The sequence below is a fragment of the Hordeum vulgare genome, chromosome 2H (assembly GCF_904849725.1).
Source record: "Hordeum vulgare subsp. vulgare chromosome 2H, MorexV3_pseudomolecules_assembly, whole genome shotgun sequence".
In the NCBI taxonomy this organism is placed as follows: Eukaryota; Viridiplantae; Streptophyta; class Magnoliopsida; order Poales; family Poaceae; genus Hordeum; species Hordeum vulgare.
The window spans coordinates 660,671,185-660,693,649 of NC_058519.1; the positions used below are offsets into that span (position 1 = coordinate 660,671,185).

General features: G+C 49.0%; 1 pseudogene; it reads right to left on the minus strand.

The window, feature by feature from the left end:
- Positions 1–13,429, minus strand: part of LOC123428965 — a 28,943-nt pseudogene extending 15,514 nt beyond the window's left edge.
- Between the last annotated feature and the right edge of the window lie 9,036 nt (positions 13,430–22,465).

Sequence of the window (22,465 nt, forward strand, 5' to 3'; positions counted from 1 at the left end):
GTTGCCGGGGTGATAGGGCCACATAGATCACCATGGAGCAGCTCGAGTGCATCACTTGCACGATAGGTAGACTGAGCAGGGAATGGCCTGCGGTGCTGTTTTCCAACCAAGCACCCGTCACATACTCGATCAACATGGTCGATAACTGGCATCCCGGATACCATCTGCATCTTTGACATCTTCTTCAAGGCGTAGAAGTTAACGTGTCCAAATCTAGCATGCCATAACCACGAATCATCATCACTCTTGGCAAGCCAACACTCCGGTTGAGATTGATCAAGGTTGAGGATATAGAGCCTATTCCGTGTGCGATTAACACGAGCTAGCACGTTTCGGAGGTTGTCGAAGATCGTCATCACTCCGCTCTCTATATTCACCTTGCATCCATTCTCGTCAAGCTTCCCAATAGAGATGATGTTGTTGCGCAGCCGTGGGATGTAGTACACTCCGGTGAGTATGCGATGTTCGCCTGTGAGACCCTCAAAGAGGACAGATCCTTGCCCGCAAATCTCCACAGCTGAACCATCACCGAACTTGACCGAGCCTTCAACATCGTATTCCAGCTCGAGGAATTTCTCCTTGCACCCCGTCATGTGGTTACTGGCACCCGTGTCGAGATACCACGACACGTTCTGATCACCGGATAACTTTGGTGTCACTTTTTCCTCATGAAGTAGCACCTTCCGGCTTGGTTTTACAACCACCGTTTCAGCGAGATCACAAACTTCGGCCATCAGAAGACCTGGACCTTCGTCTTCCTGCTTTGCCAAATTTGCCTTGATCTCCCGCTTGTTAGGCTTTGGACAATCCTTCGCAAAGTGACCCATCTTATTGCAGTTATAGCACTTGACCTCGGACAAGTCCAAGTTCCGTGGTTCTGCTCTTTAGATTGGCCCGCCTTACCACGACCTTGTGGTTTGCCTTTTCCGGTTTGTCCATCGCCCTTCGTGTTGCTTGAGCCTTCGCCACCGTCACGCCTTCCTTTGCTACTTGGGGCCTCCCAGTCTGTGCGCGAGTACATGAGTTGGTCACTACCTCCTCCTTTGCCTTTCCGACAGCCACGAGCATTCTCTTCCCATGTCCGCAATCGTCCGATCGCCTCCGTTATGGTCATGTCGTCGATGTCGTAAAGCTGCTCGAGCATGCCGATGATGTACGTGAATTTATCAGTGACAGAACTGAAAAATTTCTCCACGATCTCGGTCTCATCGAGCTTTGCACCAAGCGCGCGGATCTCTCCCACCAAAGTAGTAAGACGCATGGCGTAGTCATTCACCGATTCAGTTTCCTCCATCTGCAACTTGTGAAATTGGCGCTTCAACACTTGTGCCCGAGCCTTGGTGACGCGATCTTCTCCGATCCTCATCTCCTTGAGTGCGTTCCACGCCTCTCTTGCCGTCTCAAACTCCGCCAGTGTCATCAGCACGGAATCCGGCACAGACTGGGCTATGGCGGCCATGGCACCTTCGTCGCGCTCCTCGTCGACGTCGTCGTCCGTGATGGCCTCCCACACTCGAAGGGATCGAAGAATAATCTTCATCTTCACCGCCCACACGCCGTAGTTGGCGTCGGTGAGCATCGGGTACTGGATGGGGATGTTGCGATGCGCCTGGACGTTAGGGCCGCTCGTTCCTCCACCATTGGTTGCTGACTTGACGCCCTTCTTCACCTTGTCGCCGTTCTTGTTCGCCTTGGCACCGCCGCTGTCGGACTTGACCGACTCAGCGTCGCTGTCCGTCATCGTAGATCGTAGATCGTCGAGGCTCTAGATACCAAATGTTGGCTTCGAATCGCTGGATCAAATCACCCGGGAGCTACACACGCGCACAAAGCTGGCTATGCAAACAAGCAAGCAAGCAGCCACCCAGGTTGATGGATCGACCGTAGCCACACAGCGTATAATACGCGTCTTGCCGGAGCTACTCTAGTTGATTTCGATCAACTCTAGGTAGCAGAACAAGAAACTTTGCACCGAATCGATTTATAGCCAAAGGCTCTTGACGTGCCTTGTTTTATTGCTTTGCTCTTTTTTCTCTGGTGTTACAATCAACATCCCTAGGGTGTCTTTTATACACGTCCACAAGGGACTATGGAAATAGACTAGGACTAGGAATCCTAATACTACTAGGACTCGGTTTGGCTTTCTTTCCTAATCCTACATGAGCAACATGATTAACATCTACATTCACCTCCTTAATCTTGTTGCTTGACTTCACTTCTTGCACTCCGACTTTCCTCCTCATCTCGATGAACTTCTGTCGACCGAGGGACTTGGTGAAAATATCGGCAAGTTGGTCTTTCGTGTTCACATGTTGAACCTCGATCAACCCTTCTTCAATGCACTCCCGGATATGGTGGAACCGGGTATCTATGTGCTTGCTCCTTTCGTGATGAACCGGATTTTTGCACAACGAGATTGCAGCTTGGTTATCGATCTTCAGTGACACCTTCTGCACCTCCCGCTTTGCAAGAATAGCTAGGAGTCTTCTCAGCCACACTGCTTGACAAGCCGCCGTGCTTGCCGCTATGTATTCTGCCTCGCATGAAGACAGTGCCACCACCTTTTGCTTCTGAGAATTCCAGCTAATCGGATTCGGGCCAAGGTAGAAAACCATGCCCGTTGTGCTCTTTCGGTCATCAACATCACCTGCCATGTCGCTATCTGAATATCCACGAAGGATCAATCCTTCCTTTCCCTTTCTGTACGTGCAACCAAGATTAATGGTGCCTTTCACATAGCGCAAGATTTGATTGACCGTGCTCATGTGCTCGGTTGTCGGTTTCTCCATGAAACGACTCACGATCCCGAGTGAATAAGCCAAGTCAGGTCGGGTATGCACCAAGTATCTTAGGCTACCCACAACGCTTCGATACATTGTGGTGTCCACCGGCGGATTTGAGCTACGCTTGCTCAACTTGTGACGTTGGTCCATTGGAACTTGTGTCGCGTAGCAATCTGACATGCCACACTTGTCCAATAACTTGACCGCGTAAGCCGATTGACATAGGGAAATCTCTCCGGAGCTTTGCTTCACTTCGATGCCCAAGTAATAGCTGAGTAATCCCAGATCACTCATGCTAAACTTGTTCTTCATTTGCGCCTTGAAACGTTCAATTTCTTGTACGCTATCTCCGGTGATAATCAGATCGTCGACATAAACTCCAACTAGCAGGTTTGAGCCTTTGGAGTTCTTTGTATAGACTGCGTGCTCGAGGGGACATCTCTTGAACCCGAGCGAGACCAGACTTCGGTCTAACTTTGAGTTCCAAGCTCTTGGCGCTTGCTTCAACCCGTAAAGTGCCTTCTTGAGCTTGTAAACTTTCCCTTCTTCGCCTTTCTTCTCGTAGCCGAGGGGTTGTTCCACGTACACTTCTTCTGTGAGATCGCCGTTGAGGAAAGCGGATTTAACATCCATATGATGAACCTTCCAATCCTCTTGTGCTGCCAAAGCTAGGAGCACTCTCACCGTCTCGATTCGAGCAACCGGTGCAAACACCTCATCATAGTCAACTCCTTGACGTTGAACGTAGCCCTTTGCAACGAGTCTTGCCTTGTACTTCACAATGGCACCCTCCGTGTCCTTCTTTAACTTGTAAACCCACTTCAAACCTATCGTCTTTTGGTTTGGAGGTCGGGTTACCAAAGTCCACGTGCCATTGCTCTCAATTGCCTTCATCTCCTCATCCATGGCGTGCGTCCAGCTAGGACTTTTTCTCGCCTCTACGAAGTTCGCCGGCTCCTCAACTCCGAACAGACATAGTCCGGAGTAATCGAGCGTAACTGGCTTTGTGTACTTGTAGACTTTCTTGAGGGTCTTGTAGCGACGAGGCCCTGAGGAGTCCGTTGTGGCTTGCGAAGGAGGCGACACAAATTGTGTCGGCGTTGATGCACTTGAGGAAGACGGCTGAGACCTTGATGTGTCATCGACATCCGTGTCGTCGGCGTAGTCGTCGTGACCGTGACCATCATCTTGATTGTCGTCGTCACTAATGCGCCTCGTTGTTGATGTTGTCGTCGAGATCTCCGCCTGTGTCGTGCGCGGCGTTGTCGCTATCTCCTTGCGACCTATGCGCGTCGTCGTCGGTGTCGGCACCATGATGATCACTACTGTTGTGGTCACCTTGGTTGGGCGTCTTGCCAATCACCTGGACATCCTCCCCTGCATCATCATCAGTTGGAAATTCAACTGCAAATATGTTACTGTTTCGAGCATCGTCGGCTGCGGCGCTCCAATTCCACGCTTGGTTTTCTTCAAACACGACGTCGCGTGAAATCCGTAGACGCTTGGTTTGTGGATCGTAGAAACGGTATGCCTTGGTGCCAGAACTGCTCTCGTATCCGATGAACACCATCTTGGTGCTACGATCGGCAAGCTTTGAGAGGTGCGGCTCCGCCGTCTTCACATGTGCCACGCACCCGAATGTCCGTAGATGAGACACATTCGGCTTACGTCCGTAAATTGCTTCATACGGAGTCTTGCCGATCACCGCCTTCGTTGGAGCCCGGTTGAGAAGATAGACCGCCGTCGAGACAGCTTCTCCCCAAAAGGTCCCTGGCAGGTTCTTGCTCTTGAGTAAACTCCTTGCCATGTCAACGACGGTTCGGTTGCGCCTTTCAACGACCCCATTCTGCTGCGGCGTGTAAGGTGCCGCGAGGAACCTCTTTATGCCAATCTTCTCGCAGTAGTCGTTGAACTCATTCGACGTAAACTCTCCGCCGCGATCTGTCCGTAGAGCGCGAACCTTCAGCTTTTGTTCCATCTCTGTTGCAGCCTTCAATTTCTTGAACGCTTCAAACGCCTCATCTTTAGATCGTAGGAGAATGACCCACATATATCTCGAGTAGTCGTCTACCACAAGGAAGAAATACTTCTTTCCAGCGTGAGTTGCCGGGGTGATAGGGCCACATAGATCACCATGGAGCAGCTCGAGTGCATCACTTGCACGATAGGTAGACTGAGCAGGGAATGGCCTGCGGTGCTGTTTTCCAACCAAGCACCCGTCACATACTCGATCAACATGGTCGATAACTGGCATCCCGGATACCATCTGCATCTTTGACATCTTCTTCAAGGCATAGAAGTTAACGTGTCCAAATCTAGCATGCCATAACCACGAATCATCATCACTCTTGGCAAGCCAACACTCCGGTTGAGATTGATCAAGGTTGAGGATATAGAGCCTATTCCGTGTGCGATTAACACGAGCTAGCACGTTTCGGAGGTTGTCGAAGATCGTCATCACTCCGCTCTCTATATTCACCTTGCATCCATTCTCGTCAAGCTTCCCAATAGAGATGATGTTGTTGCGCAGCCGTGGGATGTAGTACACTCCGGTGAGTATGCGATGTTCGCCTGTGAGACCCTCAAAGAGGACAGATCCTTGCCCGCAAATCTCCACAGCTGAACCATCACCGAACTTGACCGAGCCTTCAACATCGTATTCCAGCTCGAGGAATTTCTCCTTGCACCCCGTCATGTGGTTACTGGCACCCGTGTCGAGATACCACGACACGTTCTGATCACCGGATAACTTTGGTGTCACTTTTTCCTCATGAAGTAGCACCTTCCGGCTTGGTTTTACAACCACCGTTTCAGCGAGATCACAAACTTCGGCCATCAGAAGACCTGGACCTTCGTCTTCCTGCTTTGCCAAATTTGCCTTGATCTCCCGCTTGTTAGGCTTTGGACAATCCTTCGCAAAGTGACCCATCTTATTGCAGTTATAGCACTTGACCTCGGACAAGTCCAAGTTCCGTGGTTCTGCTCTTTAGATTGGCCCGCCTTACCACGACCTTGTGGTTTGCCTTTTCCTTTGCCTTTTCCGGTTTGTCCATCGCCCTTCGTGTTGCTTGAGCCTTCGCCACCGTCACGCCTTCCTTTGCTACTTGGGGCCTCCCAGTCTGTGCGCGAGTACATGAGTTGGTCACTACCTCCTCCTTTGCCTTTCCGACAGCCACGAGCATTCTCTTCCCATGTCCGCAATCGTCCGATCGCCTCCGTTATGGTCATGTCGTCGATGTCGTAAAGCTGCTCGAGCATGCCGATGATGTACGTGAATTTATCAGTGACAGAACTGAAAAATTTCTCCACGATCTCGGTCTCATCGAGCTTTGCACCAAGCGCGCGGATCTCTCCCACCAAAGTAGTAAGACGCATGGCGTAGTCATTCACCGATTCAGTTTCCTCCATCTGCAACTTGTGAAATTGGCGCTTCAACACTTGTGCCCGAGCCTTGGTGACGCGATCTTCTCCGATCCTCATCTCCTTGAGTGCGTTCCACGCCTCTCTTGCCGTCTCAAACTCCGCCAGTGTCATCAGCACGGAATCCGGCACAGACTGGGCTATGGCGGCCATGGCACCTTCGTCGCGCTCCTCGTCGACGTCGTCGTCCGTGATGGCCTCCCACACTCGAAGGGATCGAAGAATAATCTTCATCTTCACCGCCCACACGCCGTAGTTGGCGTCGGTGAGCATCGGGTACTGGATGGGGATGTTGCGATGCGCCTGGACGTTAGGGCCGCTCGTTCCTCCACCATTGGTTGCTGACTTGACGCCCTTCTTCACCTTGTCGCCGTTCTTGTTCGCCTTGGCACCGCCGCTGTCGGACTTGACCGACTCAGCGTCGCTGTCCGTCATCGTAGATCGTAGATCGTCGAGGCTCTAGATACCAAATGTTGGCTTCGAATCGCTGGATCAAATCACCCGGGAGCTACACACGCGCACAAAGCTGGCTATGCAAACAAGCAAGCAAGCAGCCACCCAGGTTGATGGATCGACCGTAGCCACACAGCGTATAATACGCGTCTTGCCGGAGCTACTCTAGTTGATTTCGATCAACTCTAGGTAGCAGAACAAGAAACTTTGCACCGAATCGATTTATAGCCAAAGGCTCTTGACGTGCCTTGTTTTATTGCTTTGCTCTTTTTTCTCTGGTGTTACAATCAACATCCCTAGGGTGTCTTTTATACACGTCCACAAGGGACTATGGAAATAGACTAGGACTAGGAATCCTAATACTACTAGGACTCGGTTTGGCTTTCTTTCCTAATCCTACATGAGCAACATGATTAACATCTACATTCACCTCCTTAATCTTGTTGCTTGACTTCACTTCTTGCACTCCGACTTTCCTCCTCATCTCGATGAACTTCTGTCGACCGAGGGACTTGGTGAAAATATCGGCAAGTTGGTCTTTCGTGTTCACATGTTGAACCTCGATCAACCCTTCTTCAATGCACTCCCGGATATGGTGGAACCGGGTATCTATGTGCTTGCTCCTTTCGTGATGAACCGGATTTTTGCACAACGAGATTGCAGCTTGGTTATCGATCTTCAGTGACACCTTCTGCACCTCCCGCTTTGCAAGAATAGCTAGGAGTCTTCTCAGCCACACTGCTTGACAAGCCGCCGTGCTTGCCGCTATGTATTCTGCCTCGCATGAAGACAGTGCCACCACCTTTTGCTTCTGAGAATTCCAGCTAATCGGATTCGGGCCAAGGTAGAAAACCATGCCCGTTGTGCTCTTTCGGTCATCAACATCACCTGCCATGTCGCTATCTGAATATCCACGAAGGATCAATCCTTCCTTTCCCTTTCTGTACGTGCAACCAAGATTAATGGTGCCTTTCACATAGCGCAAGATTTGATTGACCGTGCTCATGTGCTCGGTTGTCGGTTTCTCCATGAAACGACTCACGATCCCGAGTGAATAAGCCAAGTCAGGTCGGGTATGCACCAAGTATCTTAGGCTACCCACAACGCTTCGATACATTGTGGTGTCCACCGGCGGATTTGAGCTACGCTTGCTCAACTTGTGACGTTGGTCCATTGGAACTTGTGTCGCGTAGCAATCTGACATGCCACACTTGTCCAATAACTTGACCGCGTAAGCCGATTGACATAGGGAAATCTCTCCGGAGCTTTGCTTCACTTCGATGCCCAAGTAATAGCTGAGTAATCCCAGATCACTCATGCTAAACTTGTTCTTCATTTGCGCCTTGAAACGTTCAATTTCTTGTACGCTATCTCCGGTGATAATCAGATCGTCGACATAAACTCCAACTAGCAGGTTTGAGCCTTTGGAGTTCTTTGTATAGACTGCGTGCTCGAGGGGACATCTCTTGAACCCGAGCGAGACCAGACTTCGGTCTAACTTTGAGTTCCAAGCTCTTGGCGCTTGCTTCAACCCGTAAAGTGCCTTCTTGAGCTTGTAAACTTTCCCTTCTTCGCCTTTCTTCTCGTAGCCGAGGGGTTGTTCCACGTACACTTCTTCTGTGAGATCGCCGTTGAGGAAAGCGGATTTAACATCCATATGATGAACCTTCCAATCCTCTTGTGCTGCCAAAGCTAGGAGCACTCTCACCGTCTCGATTCGAGCAACCGGTGCAAACACCTCATCATAGTCAACTCCTTAACGTTGAACGTAGCCCTTTGCAACGAGTCTTGCCTTGTACTTCACAATGGCACCCTCCGTGTCCTTCTTTAACTTGTAAACCCACTTCAAACCTATCGTCTTTTGGTTTGGAGGTCGGGTTACCAAAGTCCACGTGCCATTGCTCTCAATTGCCTTCATCTCCTCATCCATGGCGTGCGTCCAGCTAGGACTTTTTCTCGCCTCTACGAAGTTCGCCGGCTCCTCAACTCCGAACAGACATAGTCCGGAGTAATCGAGCGTAACTGGCTTTGTGTACTTGTAGACTTTCTTGAGGGTCTTGTAGCGACGAGGCCCTGAGGAGTCCGTTGTGGCTTGCGAAGGAGGCGACACAAATTGTGTCGGCGTTGATGCACTTGAGGAAGACGGCTGAGACCTTGATGTGTCATCGACATCCGTGTCGTCGGCGTAGTCGTCGTGACCGTGACCATCATCTTGATTGTCGTCGTCACTAATGCGCCTCGTTGTTGATGTTGTCGTCGAGATCTCCGCCTGTGTCGTGCGCGGCGTTGTCGCTATCTCCTTGCGACCTATGCGCGTCGTCGTCGGTGTCGGCACCATGATGATCACTACTGTTGTGGTCACCTTGGTTGGGCGTCTTGCCAATCACCTGGACATCCTCCCCTGCATCATCATCAGTTGGAAATTCAACTGCAAATATGTTACTGTTTCGAGCATCGTCGGCTGCGGCGCTCCAATTCCACGCTTGGTTTTCTTCAAACACGACGTCGCGTGAAATCCGTAGACGCTTGGTTTGTGGATCGTAGAAACGGTATGCCTTGGTGCCAGAACTGCTCTCGTATCCGATGAACACCATCTTGGTGCTACGATCGGCAAGCTTTGAGAGGTGCGGCTCCGCCGTCTTCACATGTGCCACGCACCCGAATGTCCGTAGATGAGACACATTCGGCTTACGTCCGTAAATTGCTTCATACGGAGTCTTGCCGATCACCGCCTTCGTTGGAGCCCGGTTGAGAAGATAGACCGCCGTCGAGACAGCTTCTCCCCAAAAGGTCCCTGGCAGGTTCTTGCTCTTGAGTAAACTCCTTGCCATGTCAACGACGGTTCGGTTGCGCCTTTCAACGACCCCATTCTGCTGCGGCGTGTAAGGTGCCGCGAGGAACCTCTTTATGCCAATCTTCTCGCAGTAGTCGTTGAACTCATTCGACGTAAACTCTCCGCCGCGATCTGTCCGTAGAGCGCGAACCTTCAGCTTGTGTTCCATCTCTGTTGCAGCCTTCAATTTCTTGAACGCTTCAAACGCCTCATCTTTAGATCGTAGGAGAATGACCCACATATATCTCGAGTAGTCGTCTACCACAAGGAAGAAATACTTCTTTCCAGCGTGAGTTGCCGGGGTGATAGGGCCACATAGATCACCATGGAGCAGCTCGAGTGCATCACTTGCACGATAGGTAGACTGAGCAGGGAATGGCCTGCGGTGCTGTTTTCCAACCAAGCACCCGTCACATACTCGATCAACATGGTCGATAACTGGCATCCCGGATACCATCTGCATCTTTGACATCTTCTTCAAGGCATAGAAGTTAACGTGTCCAAATCTAGCATGCCATAACCACGAATCATCATCACTCTTGGCAAGCCAACACTCCGGTTGAGATTGATCAAGGTTGAGGATATAGAGCCTATTCCGTGTGCGATTAACACGAGCTAGCACGTTTCGGAGGTTGTCGAAGATCGTCATCACTCCGCTCTCTATATTCACCTTGCATCCATTCTCGTCAAGCTTCCCAATAGAGATGATGTTGTTGCGCAGCCGTGGGATGTAGTACACTCCGGTGAGTATGCGATGTTCGCCTGTGAGACCCTCAAAGAGGACAGATCCTTGCCCGCAAATCTCCACAGCTGAACCATCACCGAACTTGACCGAGCCTTCAACATCGTATTCCAGCTCGAGGAATTTCTCCTTGCACCCCGTCATGTGGTTACTGGCACCCGTGTCGAGATACCACGACACGTTCTGATCACCGGATAACTTTGGTGTCACTTTTTCCTCATGAAGTAGCACCTTCCGGCTTGGTTTTACAACCACCGTTTCAGCGAGATCACAAACTTCGGCCATCAGAAGACCTGGACCTTCGTCTTCCTGCTTTGCCAAATTTGCCTTGATCTCCCGCTTGTTAGGCTTTGGACAATCCTTCGCAAAGTGACCCATCTTATTGCAGTTATAGCACTTGACCTCGGACAAGTCCAAGTTCCGTGGTTCTGCTCTTTAGATTGGCCCGCCTTACCACGACCTTGTGGTTTGCCTTTTCCTTTGCCTTTTCCGGTTTGTCCATCGCCCTTCGTGTTGCTTGAGCCTTCGCCACCGTCACGCCTTCCTTTGCTACTTGGGGCCTCCCAGTCTGTGCGCGAGTACATGAGTTGGTCACTACCTCCTCCTTTGCCTTTCCGACAGCCACGAGCATTCTCTTCCCATGTCCGCAATCGTCCGATCGCCTCCGTTATGGTCATGTCGTCGATGTCGTAAAGCTGCTCGAGCATGCCGATGATGTACGTGAATTTATCAGTGACAGAACTGAAAAATTTCTCCACGATCTCGGTCTCATCGAGCTTTGCACCAAGCGCGCGGATCTCTCCCACCAAAGTAGTAAGACGCATGGCGTAGTCATTCACCGATTCAGTTTCCTCCATCTGCAACTTGTGAAATTGGCGCTTCAACACTTGTGCCCGAGCCTTGGTGACGCGATCTTCTCCGATCCTCATCTCCTTGAGTGCGTTCCACGCCTCTCTTGCCGTCTCAAACTCCGCCAGTGTCATCAGCACGGAATCCGGCACAGACTGGGCTATGGCGGCCATGGCACCTTCGTCGCGCTCCTCGTCGACGTCGTCGTCCGTGATGGCCTCCCACACTCGAAGGGATCGAAGAATAATCTTCATCTTCACCGCCCACACGCCGTAGTTGGCGTCGGTGAGCATCGGGTACTGGATGGGGATGTTGCGATGCGCCTGGACGTTAGGGCCGCTCGTTCCTCCACCATTGGTTGCTGACTTGACGCCCTTCTTCACCTTGTCGCCGTTCTTGTTCGCCTTGGCACCGCCGCTGTCGGACTTGACCGACTCAGCGTCGCTGTCCGTCATCGTAGATCGTAGATCGTCGAGGCTCTAGATACCAAATGTTGGCTTCGAATCGCTGGATCAAATCACCCGGGAGCTACACACGCGCACAAAGCTGGCTATGCAAACAAGCAAGCAAGCAGCCACCCAGGTTGATGGATCGACCGTAGCCACACAGCGTATAATACGCGTCTTGCCGGAGCTACTCTAGTTGATTTCGATCAACTCTAGGTAGCAGAACAAGAAACTTTGCACCAAATCGATTTATAGCCAAAGGCTCTTGACGTGCCTTGTTTTATTGCTTTGCTCTTTTTTCTCTGGTGTTACAATCAACATCCCTAGGGTGTCTTTTATACACGTCCACAAGGGACTATGGAAATAGACTAGGACTAGGAATCCTAATACTACTAGGACTCGGTTTGGCTTTCTTTCCTAATCCTACATGAGCAACATGATTAACATCTACAAAGGGGGTGGTTTAAGAATACATAAAACAAAGCAAAAATACCAAGGTAGTAAGGAGCGTGGCTAGTTCATGATAATGTCGTGTTCTGAATTATGAAGCAATACAGGGTCAAGAACACATGATTTTTGTACTTATTGTGGTGAACAGAAATATTTCCACACTGTATGAGACAATAAATGGACTGATGGACATACCAGCCCACAAATAGCACCGGATGCACCAATACCATGCGCGGAGCTAAACCAGTAACTCATTAGTGAACCTGGTACAATTTCAAGAAATAATGAATACAAAAACAGCTAGGGATGACATGGTAAGGTCCAAAATATTATGGGTTATATATAAAAAAAACAGGTGAAAGACAATGAAACATGTAGTACCTGATATTGCCGAAGTGAAATAAATGGCTAGAAATCTTCTAGGGCCAACAACCTCTTCCACCTTAGGCCCAATGCTAGCCAAAGAGAGAGTATTTAACTGTATCATCACGACGAATAATCAGAAGTTATCGCAGTTGCCATTCTGTCTAGAATAATTGTATTATTAACAAAAACAAGAGAACCGTGTGTACAGTAATGTGATAAAGCGGTCCATGAAGAAGAGCTGGTGTGGCCAGGCGCCAGATTTGCCCTTTGCTGATTAGGCTGTTCACCTTCGTGCCAAATAATTGTTGCATTCAGGAAGCATTAATTAGATGGACAATACTTCGACAAAACATATACACACACACTGGAAAAGAATTCTAGACCAGCGGAAGAACAAACCTTAGCGCCCCACATGGTAAGCTTTCTTTTCAACGCTATATCTGCCACATAAACCCTTCAATCCAACCAAGCACGTGAAAAATAAAAAAGAAGTCAAAGAAACACAGCAATAAGCTAAATACAGTAGAAGGGATGAGATGTTGCATGCATGGTGCTTAATTAAGTTCAGCATTGTGAGAGACTCACAGGAGATTAGCAGCGATAATATCATCAGTCCACTGCCTCTTCTCCATGTTGCTTCCATGGAGCGTGGCCAGCGATTTCTGGTTGAAAAAGGGGGCAGCAGAAGCGCAGACAAAGGATGCAGAGACCGCATTGGCTACCGCCCCGAGACGGAGGCGGCGGGGCGGTTTAGACTGCGCTGATTGCGATCCTTGGAAGAACCATCTCCGCAGCACGCCCTATATATGGAGCGTGTGTAAAATTCACGTCCAGATCGATTAAACCAAGCGGCACAGCAACAAATTAAATTGAAGAAGTGAAAGAGCTAGCTCGAAAGTTAAATGACTAATTTACAAAAGCTACCACGTTCACGTAACCGTTGCAAAAACAGCATAGAGAAATCTGAAAAGGAGAGAAACAGTACCGGTGACGGTGATGGCGAGCGGTGGAGGAGGCCTCTGGCGAGGTGGGTGGCCGGAGACGAGGATCCCCGCCTGAGGGAGCGGAGCAGCAGCCGTGCCGCCATGGGAGTGTCGTAGATCAGGTGTAGGTGCCCTTCGTTTCGATATTGTGTGGAGAGTGGAAGGCTATGATTCGTACAAGGTTAGGACTGCATCTGACGGGACCTGGTTTAGGTCTCGAATTGATTGGATTTGGATAGGAGCATGCCGGCCGGAGAAGGAGGGGGCGACGTCGTGGCGGATCTGACGGAGCGGAGTAGGGGCCGTTGGAGGGCAACGGGTTTGGGACTGGGGGAGAAGGGTATCAACTTGAGGAACAAGAAACGAATGAAAAAGAAGGGGATCAACTTGAAACGAATGAAAAAGTGGAACGGAGGAACACAGTACGGCACGGCCCAACGGTCTAAAACCTACGTGTGACTCCCCCAACTTATTGCCGAGTAATGCTACATCTACAAAGACCAAAAATGCTAGACATATAAAAAGTTACATAAGGTTACACGTTGACTAGGATTTTTTTTTTCTAACTAACCATTCCTCCCTTATTTTCAAGGGAGGTGGGGCCTTCATTTCCCTTAATCTTCAATCAAAATCCACCTATTTGTAAAACCTATGTAAACTTATGTACGTGTAGCATTGCTGTACAAAGACTTACTTAAAGATTTTACGTACAAACTGATGTGTAGGATTCTGATTGATAATTGGGGGATGAGGGGCCCCACCCCCACTGAAAATCAGGACGGAGAGAATAATTTTTTTTGGAAGGTTAAGTAAACCTTTGTAAGTCTTTGTAGGTCTAGCATTATTCTTATTGCGAGACATCATTTCCTACCTAGTTGAGCGTGACACAGAGTGCTTCCGGTAGAAATGCACACATCGAACGATTTATTGTTTCGGGATATGGGCAGGCCCACATGAGCATCACCATCCCTGGCTCCGGCCACCGGACGGAGACTAGGTTTTCACCTGGATCTGTCCCATGAGCATCCAACCGACAATACGTGCATCGTTCAGATTGCCTTTAAAGCTTTACGTCTGACCACCCAGATCCGGCGAGCATCCACAACCGCAGTGCCACCATGGAAGCCCTGTCACACCGTCCACTGCCTGCGTGTGTCACCACTGGAGCTTGGGAGGAGTGTCGGTGTCAAAACCGATGGATGTAGGGTAGGGGGTCTCGAGCTGTGGATCTTGGATCAATGGGGAACATGATGAATAGAGTGACATTTTTACCCAGGTTCGGACCCTCTCGAGGAGGTAAAACCCTATGTCCTGCTTGATTATATTGATGTGTGTATATGGCAATTACAGAGTTGATCTACCACGAGATCACATGAACTAAACCCTAGATGGTGGTTCCGTCGATGTTTGATAATTATCTATTGACTAACATGACCTCGGCTTATATAATACACCGAAGGCCTAGGATAACATGAGTCTAGTTGGCTACGTCGGTGGAGAGGAGTCCCTGTTTTCATCACCAAGTCTTGTGGAATCTTCCTCGTATATGTCATGGGCTATCTGAAGTGGCCCATTAGTGCACCGCCATGAGGGTCCTCGGCCCGGCCCACTTGTCGGGGGACGACGTGGTGAGTACCTCCTAGTCCAGGACACCGTCAGTAGTCCCCTAAACCGGTCTTCAAGTTGGGGATGCTCCTCGGTTCTTCCGAATAGTTCTTTGTCTTCGGTCGTCGGTCTTAAAAACTGGTTCAAAAAATCTTCCCATCTTTGATCTTGAGGATCGCCGAGGTGAATCCGAAAAGTTCACACATCGGGTATCCGAGGAGCCCGAGGGAGTTCGGGATTAAGGGGTCCTCGGAAAGTCGGCTCGTCTCTTGTGGGCCGACTCGGTGGGCTGTGTTATTGACGACCTCGTACTCATGAAGGAATATTCCAAAGACTGATGTGTACTCCAAGTTTAGAAGGATTAGGTCGGCTCATCTATCCCTGGCTATGGTCGGTGGCATGTAAACCCTAGGGACTCTGGTATCTATATAAACCAGAGGTTCTCATCCGCGTGGACAGGTTGAATCAACTAGGGGTTCGCTTATACGATTTCGAGGTAGATCAACTCTGTAACCATCATCCACATTAATATAATCGAGCAGGGTACAGGGCTTTACCTCATCAAGAGGGCCCGAACCTGGGTAAATATTGTCTCCCCCTTCTCGTGCAACCCATCGATCCAGGGTCCATAGTTCGGTATCCCCTACCCGAGATCTGCCGATTTTGACACCGACAGAGCCCCTTTAAGTTCTCCGTCTTTATCAATGTCGTGTTATTTTTTATGCAACACCTCGGGTTCAAAGTTTTTCCCATGCGGTGGTGTCCCCTTGCATCTAAGATCCAACGCCGAACTGCATCCGAGGTGTCTCATTGCAACCAAGCTCCAATGATGAACTGCATCCGAGGTGTCTCCTTGCATTCGAGCTCCAATGCCGGAATGCATCCGAGGTGTCTTTTTTGCAGCCGAGCTCCGATGATGGTCGGCATCCGAGGTGTCATAGATTACCTCGGTATTTAAAAATTTAAAGGAGTTCAACCGTGCTTAATACCGGAAACGTCCTCTATGGAGTTAGCCACTCACATCCGAGCTTTATGCCAGTCTGCTTCTGAGGTGATACACCACCTTGACCGGGGGCTGCTTTTTGTGGATTTTTCCGGTTGATATAATTTATTCTCCGACGAGCTGTATAACTAGTAGTCCCCGAGACTTGGGTTGGGCAACATGGCCGACCATAGGGTCGTATCTACCTGGGAAGTATTTCATCCATTGAGTTTGTTTTGACAACATCGAGGTGCAGCTCGACACGGAAGACGTCGAAGTACGGGCCCGAAAATATTTTTCGAACAGACCCACCACACAGAACACCTGGAACAAGAGGGTGTCCCGCCTCCTGAAAGGAAAACATAAAAATAGGTTAAAGGCGCCATAAGCTCCGCAATACCGAAAAACTTTAGCAAAAACTTTCCGTTCGAACTAAATCAACTTTCTTGGTGCCAATTGGAAAATAGTTCTTAAAATTAATATGTGCTTCGATCGTGCTTTAACATGATACATCCGATCTCCAAACTTCAAGCGGGCCAGTCTCGGCTTCAACCTGCATATCCGAGGGCTGAGTGTTTCCCCGTGGCCTATTTAGCGAACTAAACCCATGCGGATCCCTCCGCACCGATAGTGGCCCACGCGACCACCACCAAAGAAGCTCTAGGTCCACGATGAGACCCGGGTTCCTCACCACGGTGCGCGCCCCGGAAGGTAGCACCTCCCAGTGCCAGCCCGACGGAGCCTAGTCCCGGACATGGCGCCTATCAAGCAGGCTCTCGCCGACCATTCGACGACAAGTATGCGGGCCGAGCATTGTCGATGTCAAAACAAATTCCTATGAGAAATTTTTATTATCGTTTTATGTTTTACTTTCTAGTTATCATTTGTACATCAATCATCTCATTTGAATTTAGCTAGCACCCACTAACCTATTTTTCTCAACATGCAAGTATGACACCTCATCAAGCAAATATACAAAAATAAAACACACACTACAAGAAATAAGGTCAATTATGACTCCCTATATTGGTCATTGATTCGTCATTGTTGCCATTTATTGACTTTTTTTGAGCAAATTTACAACGTCAACAGTTGGCCGTCAAGAATGAACAAACTTGGCCTTTCTAAAATTTTGGTCATAGGTCTCTATCGACCAAAATTTTGGTTTGTTCATTATCCATTTGTGTGAGCCACGTAGGATCTAACTTGGCCAAGCTGACGTGGCATTGCTAGTGACCAAATGGAATCATCATAAATTTTAGATCCCTGTTCACCAATCTAGCCTACATGGGCTTGACCCAATACCTATTTTACTATTGAAAATGTCTGATTTGTTTGGGTAGAAGCATTTTTTGCTAGAAACACGCATATCTCAGGATAGGCCCATTAAAAATAAGTATAACAGTATAAAAGATTACAAATAAAATATATATTTTATTTCAGTAGCATATCACATCAAATACAATACATCATCCACCGACTCTAGTCCCAGTTGGTACTATTGAAAATATTTTATACAAACCAGGACTAAATGTTCACCTCTAGTCCCGGTTGGTACTACCAACCAGGACTAAAGGGGCTCGTAGGGGCCCAGCCTGACGCAACCCTGTCACAACCCCTTTAGTCCCGATTGATGGCACCAACCGAGACTAGAAGTACCAATTGAATCGGGACTAGAGGTTGCCCTGTCCCCGTCAGCTCCTAGCCGTTGGAACCGGGACTAATGCTAACATTAGTCCTGGTTCCAAATACGACCTGGACTAAAGCTGCGGACGAAAGGTCCGTTTTCTACTAGTGTAGGGAAATTTGTCTAGAATAAATAATTCGGATAATATGAATATTTCGGGTTTTTCAGACTAGAACCTGAACCCTAACCCAAAAACCGAATAGCTAGGAATTGAGAACGAATCCTAACCCGACAATTCGGGTTATTGGGTTCGGTTCGGATTCGGATAGCGGGTTAGGATAGCCAAACGCCCAGGGTGAGACACGAGAGGAGAGGAACTTCTAGTGGACTTGATGAGGATAAGATCGGACAGTTTGTTTTGAGGGAAATCTGACGGTTAATAGAGGGCTTAATTAGGGAAATCTGATGGCTAATTGAGGGTTGCCAAATTTGGGCCGGCTGACCGGCGGCCAGCACTGCCCCTTTTCTGAAACCAATTCCCGGTGGAGATAGCCAGTCAATACTAATTGAACCTTGTAATCGATCACCACAGCCCCCATTATATTACAACACGAACCTTGTAATCGATCACCACAGCCCCCATTATATTACAACACGACGTACGTGTGTAATTGAAGGTGCGTAATCGATCACCGCAATCCATTAGAGCATCTCCAACAGCCGTGCTAAATAAACGTCGCGCCGAAACTTAGGTCATTTTAGCATGCGCGCAACCCAGCGGGTGGCTCCAGCGGGTGCGCAATAACCGCTCGCGCGCTATAAGGAGTTGTGTGTGCGGTCGGATTCGCTATCTCGCCCGGTGTATTTGGGGCGCCCGCTTCCGTGCGCGCCACACTCGAGCGCTCGCGCCGCACTCTCTCCTCTCCGCCTCCTACGCCTCGCGCGCGCCGGCACCCCGCTCACCCCACTGTACAGCTGCGACCCCTCCCCCTCCGCCGCCGCCGGAAACTCTAGCGTGGGGAGCGGTGGCCTCGCCACCGCCGGAGCTCCGCCGAGCATCGGCCTCGCGCGCAGCCTCTTCTTGCCGCCGCGGATGACCACGGCGACGGGTGGCGTCACGCCGGCGCCGTCCCGTGCTGCCGCCGCCCCCTCGAAGCTCCCCAATGCGGTGCGGCCGAAGAAGGGCAAGACATCCGCGAAGAAGAACAAGGCGGCGGACGGCTCCGGCAGCTCGAAGGCGAGGGGAAAGAAGCTTGCAGGGCGTTTGACGGGCGCGGCGGCTACCGAAGCGCCGGTGAGCTCACTCGTTGAGCCGGCCGCCGACGCGCACCACATGTTTGACGAAATGCCCCCAAGGTAGAAATTTTTTCCAACTTTTATTTTCTTGTTATTTTTTCAATGCATCATATAGATAGCTTATTTGCATTGTTTAAAAAACTTTATAGTCTCAACGATGATGCATACATGTCAACTATGGGTGTTGGCTCCAACAATTCGCATTGGTCTCAAATCATGGGAGGCATGGGTGCACCTCCGGCCGCCATGGGCGAAATGTCTTTCGATGTGCCTCCTCACACACATTCCCATGAAGATGCCGTTGAACATCTTGCCAACACTGTCGGAGCTTCACGTGATGCGGTGCATGACGAGGTGAGGGAGGAAGATTCATCTTCGGAGGCGGAAGAATCGTCTTCGGAAGATGAGGACGAAGACGAGGAAGAGGATTGATGTGTCTTTCATTTGTGTCTTGAACTTTAGTTTGCATTTTGAACTTGGTTGGATGAACTTGTGGGCATGAACTTTTATTTATCAACTTGTTTATGTCAAATTTCACTTGTTCATTGCATTTTGATGAATGTTTCAAACTCATTTTGTGTCCAAAATGCCATATATGTGAAATGCCCGGCGAGTCGCGCGGGCTGCATTTTTTGCACGCTGCTGGAGCGGCGCGCGCGCGCTGCATTTTAGCGCGGCTGTTGGAGCCAGCGCTGACGGTCGCGCTAAACCAGCCGAAGCGCGCGTGGCAAACAAGTTTTTTGCGCGCGACGCAAAGCGCGGCTGTTGGAGATGCTCTTATAGCACAAACTCCACGTACTAATTGAAGGTCCGCACGCCGGTGGCCATGGCCATGGCGGATGGGCTCCTGCGCTGCCTCGGCTCCTCCTTCAAGCGCCCTCCTGAGGTACGTACGACGTACTGTCTCGATAGGTTTATTGCCGTAGCTATTTTTCGCGCGTGTCCAGGTTGCTCGTATGTCATAAATAAAATGTTCATGCTCTAGGGACCCATTTTCCATGTATTTTAGAGTAGCCGATGGTATTTTTACATGTAGGGATTTGCCGCTAGATTATTTTCCGTGTTTAGGACGTTCTCTTGCATTTACGTGTGGCATTATTTTTGTGTTGCAACCCCACATATTTTATATGTTTTCGGGGTAGAAAAATCCTGTGCAATTAGTTTTAGATTTTGAGCAAGTTAGTTGGCGCGATATTTTGTCATGTTGCCCTCTTGTCTATTTCGTAGGATTTATTCCGTGCTTCGTTTGATTAAGTTGTCAACTAGGGAGTTGTTCTTTGGTGTTTAGTCTAGCCCCTGATATTTTTGGCTGCAATAGAAATGCATGTTTAGGAGTGGTTTGCTTGCTCTCAAGTTGCTAGAAATAGTGCTGATTTGGAGGTGCTGAAATATTTCTAAGTCTGGAATCTGTTATATTGTTGTTGCTGTCTTGTCTTGCTTGTATCTTGTGATCTGTATCTTTTTTGAGGTTGGTCCAATGGAGTAAGTTGTAGTCCTTGTGTTTCTCTAGCATGCTGTGAATTTTCATGCCATTTGGAGACCTGTAGATTATGATTTTGCTGCTGTAAATATGACTCCAGATCGAAAACTGCAGCTTCAAAAACTGCTATTTTCACCAAGTCTGAAATAGTGTGTGGGAAGCCATTCTGTGACTTCTTTTCCTAGTGTTCCTTGCTGCCGTGCTAGTTGTTGTTAGTTGTTTGTTGTAGTGCTTCTTGCCCTCTTTCGTGTCATGCCTGGGTTGATTAAATTGGAGTTGTGTAGCTCGTAGTTGTGGGGCGTAGAAAGTGCTATGTGGCTGATTTTGGCAGATTGTAGTGATTTCTTGTTTTGCTCGTAGTTGTTGATCCGTAGCTCCGTTTTGATCGTGTCCTACATGAAACTTGCTTAGAATCTCGTGTAGTTTCATTTTCTCTTGCTGGTTGTATGTTTTGAAGTGCTCGTGACCGTCGTTGCACACATATTGCATTCATGCCATCATATCTTGCGGTGCTTGTAACTTTTGATCCGTAGCTCCGTTGGAGATGATCTCTATGTGTAAATTGGTTGTAACGACGCGTAGAATCACGTGAACCTATTTGTTTTGCTGTTTAACAACCAATTAAATGTGTTAGTTCAGATCTGGACAGAATTGTAAATTAACATGTGAGGTCGTCTCGGAGGTGCTATATGACATTTCCGACCTCATTTAAAATGCCTAGTTAGGTAGATTAATTGCGCTTCACCTCTTGCCATGTTTAACCAAATTTAATATTGTTGTGTATCTAATCGGGATAGAACTAAATAAATAAACGTGGAGTTTCGTCAATATGCAACTCGTTGCATATTGAACTTCACTTAAGGTGTAGTGTTTGTTTGTGTGATTTGCCATGCCGTGACTTGCATGTATTCAACTGCTCATGCATCATTTGTGTTGTGCACCGTGTGGTGAATTCCGTGTGTTGATTTGTGTTTCCGGTTTGCTTCGTCTCGATAGAGTTCCGCAGCGTGCCGGATTGTGAGGACCCGTTCGACTACGTCGGTTCGTCTGCTTCACGGAGGCATTCTTCTTCCAAGCGGGATCTCAGGCAAGATGACCATTTCCCCAGATACCATTACTATCATTGCCATGCTAGCTTTATCGCTTCTATCGATTATGTCTCGTTGCCAACCACCTGTTAAATAAGAGCCTCTCAACAATGCCAGGAAAACCCTCAACCTTGTTCAACCTAGCAAACCATTGATTGGCTATGTTACTGCTTGCTTAACCATGTTGTTAGCGTTGTTAGTTGCAGGTGCAGTTGCTTCCATGTGAAAACATGGGTTCCTTGTCATATCACCATATTAAATGCTATCTATTTTAATGCACCTATATACTTGGTAAAAGGTGGAAGGCTCGGCCTTTCTAGCCTGGTGTTTTGTTCCACCTTTGCCCCCTTAGTTTCGGCTACCGGTGTTATGTTCCATATCGAGTGCTCCTAACACGATCGGGGTTGTTATGGGGACCTCCTTGATAATTCGTTTTAGATTAAAGCTGGTCTGACAAGGCCAAACATTGGTACTACATTTGCCCAACATAATAATTCTGTTAAATTGAAATGCATAGGGAGTTAGCGCTTCCCGAGGAGTAATTCTACATAATACAGGGAGGGCCAGTGCTGATGGTGGTGGTCCAAAACAGAGCACTGTGCGGGGCCACCGCGAGGAAACTCGAGGTTTGGCACTCGTACGCGTAGCTTATCCGTCGTGTCCTGAGAACGAGATACGCGGCTCCTATCGGGATCGTCGACACGCCGGGCGGCCTTGCTGGATTAGTTTTACCTTTGACGAGATATCTTGTGCATCGGGATTCCGGTGATGCTTTGGGTAATCTCAGAGTTGAGGTTTTCCACTAAGGAATCCGAAGGAGATCGCGAGTGTCGTGATCGAGGATTTCTATGCGGCTTGTGGTAATTTGTGATGGACTAGTTGGAGCACCCGTGCAGGGTTAAATCTTTCGGAAAGCCGTGCCCGCGGTTATGTGGCAACGTGGAAACTTTGTTTAACACTGATTCTAGATAACTTGAAGTAACTTAATTAAAACATGCCAACTGTGTGCGTAACCGCGACTGTCTCTTTCGTGAGTTCCTTCTCCGATCGAGGACACGGTGG